This window comes from Triticum aestivum, chromosome 1B, assembly GCF_018294505.1.
Source record: "Triticum aestivum cultivar Chinese Spring chromosome 1B, IWGSC CS RefSeq v2.1, whole genome shotgun sequence".
In the NCBI taxonomy this organism is placed as follows: Eukaryota; Viridiplantae; Streptophyta; class Magnoliopsida; order Poales; family Poaceae; genus Triticum; species Triticum aestivum.
Genome location: NC_057795.1, coordinates 265,890,257 through 265,897,013, shown reverse-complemented (window position 1 = coordinate 265,897,013; position 6,757 = coordinate 265,890,257).

The window sequence follows — 6,757 nt, the reverse complement described above, 5'->3', positions numbered from 1 at the left end:
GTACATCTCTGTCGAGTGCGCCTCGATGGGCTCTGTTCCGGTCGACCAACCCTTGCACGATAATGGATCGCGCGTCGAAGCCTGGCTCTCTGGGGTCAACTGGAACCCTACGCCCTGTACTGTACTGACGCCTATCATCTGGCTGCCGAGGAGCGTAAGACCCACCCCTCGGAGGGGAATAGGGCACTCGACGCCTATCATCTCGGTCGAGTCTGTCGCCATATTGATCTCGCCGATTCTCACGCCCTTCGCGCCGCGGAGGCGATCTGGGGCTGTGAGCCGACTGAACCGTATTCACAGTGACGGATCGACTGTGAATTCTGTTGCGCGACTGAGACACGGCTGAATTCTGATCTCCTGCTGCCCGGAGCAGATCCCTGATCTGCAGCAAACCTCTGCCAGCTTCCGACTGCGAAGGCTGGAATGGACTCTGCTATACGGGTCGCAGCTGCTAAATTCTGAATTGGGGTTCGATATACCTGAGTCGGCGGGAAGAGTTGACGTCGACTGGTGTCGGGAACTCGTTGCCGCGCGCGCTCGTCGAGTGCTCGCTGAAGGTTCTCCAGTCGAGTGCGCTCGGCCAAATTGGCCAGACGCGCCTCCTCCAAGGCACGAGCCTCGGGGGTTTCTCCTGCGATGGGAATACGCAGGGGATCCTCGTTCCTGCGGCGAAGCTCCTCTCTTTGCAGAGAGTCGAGTGGCTCGGGCTGGTACTCTTCGTAGCCTCGTGCAGGGTCGCCGCCGTCACCTGCTCCACCACCACGGGCGAAGCCAGGAGGGCTGTGGGGCCCGTCGACCATCAAGATTTCCGCCGCTGGATCACTGCTTCCGCACTCGGATGCAGTCTCTACGGAGCCAGTCGACTGATCGAACAAGCCGTAGAGAGATTCGTTGGGCTCGATTGCCGCAACTTGGGTAGTGGCCGATTGGCGAGCCACCGCGTGACTCACCCATCGCTGAAGCCTCGACCGGCCTGAGCGCTTGCGCTGGCGGGAGACCGGGAGGGTGGACGATGGAGGAGCCGACCGATACTGGGTCGACGGTTGCCGCAGCAGAACGCCGCGGACACATGCGCGAAAATGCGTCGCACCGCGGACGGGGAGCGCATCTACGTCGAGTGGAGCCTCCTGGAGCCATGCGGAGTCGTCGGCGATGAAGGTGAGAGTGCCGAGACGGATCTCTTGACCCTCGACCAAAACTCCAGCAGACACCATGATGAAAGTACTCGGAAGAATCGCAACTTCTCCACAAAATCGCTAAAACACCTGCCCCACGGTGGGCGCCAACTGTCGTGGTTCTAAGCCTGACAGTAGAGTGGGGGGTAGGTATGGAGAGGCAAGGTCCTAGCTATGGAGAGGTTGTAAGCACAAAGGATGTACGAGTTCAGGCCCTTCTCGGAAGAAGTAACAGCCCTACGTCTCGGAGCCCGGAGGCGGTCGAGTGGATTATGAGTATATGAATTACAAGGTGCCGAACCCTTCTGCCTGTGGAGGGGGGTGGCTTATATAGAGTGCGCCAGGACCCCAGCCAGCCCACGTAGGAGAGGGTTTAAGGTGAGTTAAGTCTGGGGCGTTACTGGTAACGCCCCACATAAAGTGCCTTTACTATCATAAAGTCTACTTGATTACAGGCCGTTGCAGTGCAGAGTGCCTCTTGACCTCCTGGTGGTCGAGTGAGTCTTCGTGGTCGAGTCCTTCAGGCCAGTCGAGTGAGTCCTCATTGGTCGACTGGAAGGCGACCTCTTCTAAGGATGTCTTGGGGTAAGTTACTTGGAACAGGTCCATGACCCTACCCTAGGTACATAACCCCATCACCGGCCCCCCTAGTTCCCATCTAGGGTTGGGGGCGGCGGCCAAGGGGGGGAGGAGTGCCTCCCAAGTCAAGTGGAGGCCCTCCCCTTTAGGGTTTTCCCCTCCCATGCGCATGGGCCTTGGGGGGGCTGGTGCCCCTGGCCCATTAAGGCTAGGGCGCCCCCCTACAACCCATGCTACTGTATTGGACGTGGTGGAACAATTTCCGGACCTCCGGACCCCTCCGGAATCCTCCGGAACCTTCTGGAAGCTTCCTGGTACAATACCGAAAAAACCCAAACTTTTTCCGGAACCCGGACAACAACTTTCCATATATAAATCTTTACCTCCGGACCATTCCGGAACTCCTCGTGATGTCCGGGATCTCATACGGGACTCCGAACAACATTCGGTAACCACATACAAACTTCCTTTATAACCCTAGTGTCATCGAACCTTAAGTGTGTAGACCCTACGGGTTCGGGAGACATGTAGACATGACCGAGACGTTCTCCGGTCAATAACCAGCAGCGGGATCTGGATACCCATGTTGGCTCCCACATGTTCCACGATGATCTCATCGGATGAACCACGATGTCAAGGACTCAATCGATCCCGTATACAATTCCCTTTGTCTAACGGTATTGTACTTGCCCGAGATTCGATCGTCGGTATACTGATACCTTGTTCAATCTCGTTACTGGCAAGTCTCTTTACTCGTTCCGTAACACATCATCCCGTGATCAACCCCTTGGTCACATTGTGCACATTATGATGATGTCCTACCGAGTGGGCCCAGAGATACCTCTCCGTTTACACGGAGTGACAAATCCCAGTCTCGATTCGTGCCAACCCAACAGACACTTTCGGAGATACCTGTAGTGCACCTTTATAGCCACCCAGTTACGTTGTGACGTTTGGTACACCCAAAGCATTCCTACGGTATCCTGGAGTTGCACAATCTCATGGTCTAAGGAAATGATACTTGACATTAGAAAAGCTTTAGCATACAAACTACACGATCCTTGTGCTAGGCTTAGGATTGGGTCTTGTCCATCACATCATTCTCCTAATGATGTGATCCCGTTATCACTGACATCCAATGTCCATGGTCAGGAAACCGTAACCATCTATTGATCAACGAGCTAGTCAATCAGAGGCTTACTAGGGACATGGTGTTGTCTATGTATCCACACATGTATCTGAGTTTCCTATCAATACAATTATAGCATGGATAATAAACGATTATCATGAACAAGGAAATATAATAATAACTAATTTATTATTGCCTCTAGGGCATATTTCCAACATTTCAGTGGTAGACTAGCAGATGTAGGGGATGTAGGTTGGTACTGTCTACCCAGAGTAAAGAGTTAATGCTTCTGAAATACTATGTCTCGATCATCTGTTTCTCAAACACCATGTAGTGCAAGGAATCCAACAAAGGAGATCGAGTCTTGTGGGGAAAAGTGCGCTAACCTCTGCAGAGTGTACAAACTAATCATGGTTAGCCGTGTCCCCGGTTATGGACGTTTTGAGTATCTAGTTTCTTGGATTATCATATGGATCTCATCACTCTTAATTTAATTGGATTGAGTTTGATGATGATGCTTAAATGGGATTGAGAGGGGGGATTACCTTCTTAATGTTTAACAACCACCATGATAGTTAAATACAATTTGTTCCTTTGTTGTAGGGAAAAAATGGCTTTATGCAAAACTGTAACCATAGAGCTTTCCACCAGCCATATATGCATATAGTGATAGCACTATTTTGTTCATTACTCCCTATGTGTTACATTGCCAGCATATTCCATGTGCTGACCCATTTCGAGCTACAACGTTCATGTTGCAGACTTCTCAGACGACGAGTAAGGTGCCTTAGGTCGTGATCTTTCACTCAGTGATGCCGTTGGATTTGATGGACTCATTTTATCTTCCAAGCCTTCAGATGTTAGTGTATTTAGATGGCCTTAAGCCATATTTATTGTAATAAGTTCTCTTTTGAGACATTCGATGTAATAAGTGTGTGATTGCTACTCTGTTATAAATCCTTCAAGTACTATGTGTGTCAGCATTACCGATCCAGGGATGACACTGATGCACAGAGATCAGACTGTTTGAGGTCTGGTCGCTACAAGATGGTATCAGAGCACATGCTGATTGTAGGACACGACCACTAAGTTAAAACCCTAGATCACTACTCTCTTCTCATTTCTAACCTCTCTCATTTTCTACTCTATAGGATGGCGGATGCAAGGAACAAGTTCACGCAACCGGATGAAGATACACCCTTCGGATGCCACTTGAAGGAAGTCACTAGATACATGAACATTGGAGTACCAAGCTTCACCGGGACCTACATCGCCACTTTACCAGAAGAGGAGCATTGGATGATTCAAGTTCAAGTTCCAGGAAGGATGTTCATGCCCGTCACTCAGCCCATAGAGTTTTCCCTTGATGCACCAACCTGGAGTTTAGGAAAGAGCATGGCAGCCCACATCACCATGGGACGCATTGGAGAAGTTGACCACAAGGATCTCAAGGATACTATCTACCAGATTTGCGGGTGCCGAGATGAGCAATGAGAGATGATCAGTACCAGGAAGGATAGATCTATTGCAGCTTTCATCCAGGAGTTAAACCAGCACATTCGTCGCCAGGAGAACCAGTTGTGCACAGGCATGATAGATCTGAAGAAGGCAATGACCAGGATCACGGAGCTAGAAGAAGAACTCAAGACTACACGCGATGGATATGAAGAGGAAATTGCAACATTATTGCAGAAGAATGACGACCTGATAAAGAAGATCGGACTGTTCATGGAAGACCCCGCGCCAGGAGGAGATGACGATGATTCCACTTGCCCGGAGAACTACATCATCATCGATGACACCGACATGGACCCCGACGATAGCAAAGATGACTTTGTTGATGAAGCTGGAGCAGATATCATGGAGTCTTCGACCGATCAATTTTTGTAGTTGACCACCATAACGGTAGTAGCATTCCCCCATGTATATAGCATAGTCCGAGCACTTTTGTAACGATAGTTAGACCGTTGTATGCCCTTGTTTGAATTGATTGAAGTGATATGTTTGTGTTTGTCTCATGAGCATATGGGCAGTGTTTTCCTTCTAGACCTCATTCTAATCTATATTCTCATCTTTTCTAAAACCCTCAGATGCCTCCGAGATGCGACAATGGATTTGATTTCCCACCAGAGCTCACTCAGTTGATCCAGCAGCAGAATGCACTTATGCAGATACTAGTCCAGGATCCGAATCAGGGGAACAACAACAACAACAACAACAACAACCCACCACCACCACCACATGTTGATCACTTAGCCCGTTTTTTTGAGGCTTAATACGCATGTGTTCTCTAGCAGCACCGAGCCGATAGTTGCAGATGATTGGCTCCGCAAGATTGGAAGGGAATTGACCATTGCAGGATGCACATATGCGGAGAGAGTGTGTTTTGCCGCACATTAGCTTGATGGACCCGCAGCATCATGGTGGGAGAATTTCACAGCCACTTACCCCATCGACACTGTCACATGGGACCAGTTTCAGCAGGCTTTCCGTACTGCCCATGTTTCAGCAGGAGCTATGGCCAGGAAGAAGCATGAGTTTCACAACTTGTGCCAAGGAGGACGCACAGTTGGCCAGTATGTGCATGATTTTAGTAAGTTAGCATGTTATGCTCCAGATGACGTTGCTACAGATGTAGCTAAGTAGGAGAAGTTCCTGGAAGGACTGAATGATGAGCTGGGCATGCAGTTGATGGTGGCAACCTTCAACAACTACCAGGAGTTGGTAGATAGAGCTCTCATGATTGAGGGGAAGCAGCAGCAGATTGACAATCGCAAGAGGAAGTATGGAAAAGGGAAGTACAATTCTGGAGCTCAGCAGAAGCCTCGTTTTACCCCAAACTCGGGAGGAGCGTTTCAGCATAACCATGGAGGTCACAACCATAATGGAGGAAGTACGCACAACCATAGTGGCCCCAAGAACGGAAATGGTAATGGAGGAAGCAACGGCCAGAACCGTTCCAACCCAGCAACGCCCGCCAAGAAGGATCTGAGCCACATTACTTGCTACAAGTGCCAGAAGACTGGACATTATGGAAATGAATGTCCTGAAGCTAAAAAAGGAAATGGCAATGGAAGCTCTGGGAAGAAGCCAAACCCTTTCAACAGGGGACAGGTGAACCACGTTAACGTGGAGGAGGTTGAAGCGCAGCCAAATGCAGTAATAGGTAAGTTTTTGGTTAAGTCATTTACTGCAATCGTTCTTTTTGATACTGGTGCATCGCATTCATACATATCAAGGGGATTTGTGGATAAGTATAAACTGCCAACCCAAGCCCTTAGGTCACCCATGTTAGTAACCTTGCCAGGAGCAGGGTATATGGCTAGTCTATGGTGTGATCGGTTACCATTAAGGATTGGTAACTACGTGTTTCCCTCAGACCTAATAGTATTGGAGCACAAGGACTGGATGTGATATTAGGCATGGATTGGTTATCAAAGTATGGAGGGAACATTGAATGCGCCAGTAAGTCGATTTTGCTCACCACCCCAGAAGGAAGAAGGATCAAGTATGTATCCCGGCATGTGTCGAAGAGGACTCAAGTGAATTCCTTATCACGAGTTGTACAGGAGGAAGTACCAGTGGTGAAGGATTTTCCTGATGTATTTTCAGAAGAGTTGCCAGGCATGCCACCGGATAGAGACATTGAGTTTTTGATTGAGCTTTTGCCACGCACAGGGCCAATATCTAAGAGACCGTACAGAATGCTTGCAAAGGATTTGGAGGAAATTAAGAAACAGATTAAGGAGCTACTGGATAAAGGCTATATCCACCCAAGTTCGTCACCTTGGGGATCACCAGTGCTTCTAGTAGAGAAGAAGGATGGATCGTTGAGGATGGTTGTTGATTGTCGAGGGTTGAATGAAGTGGCAAT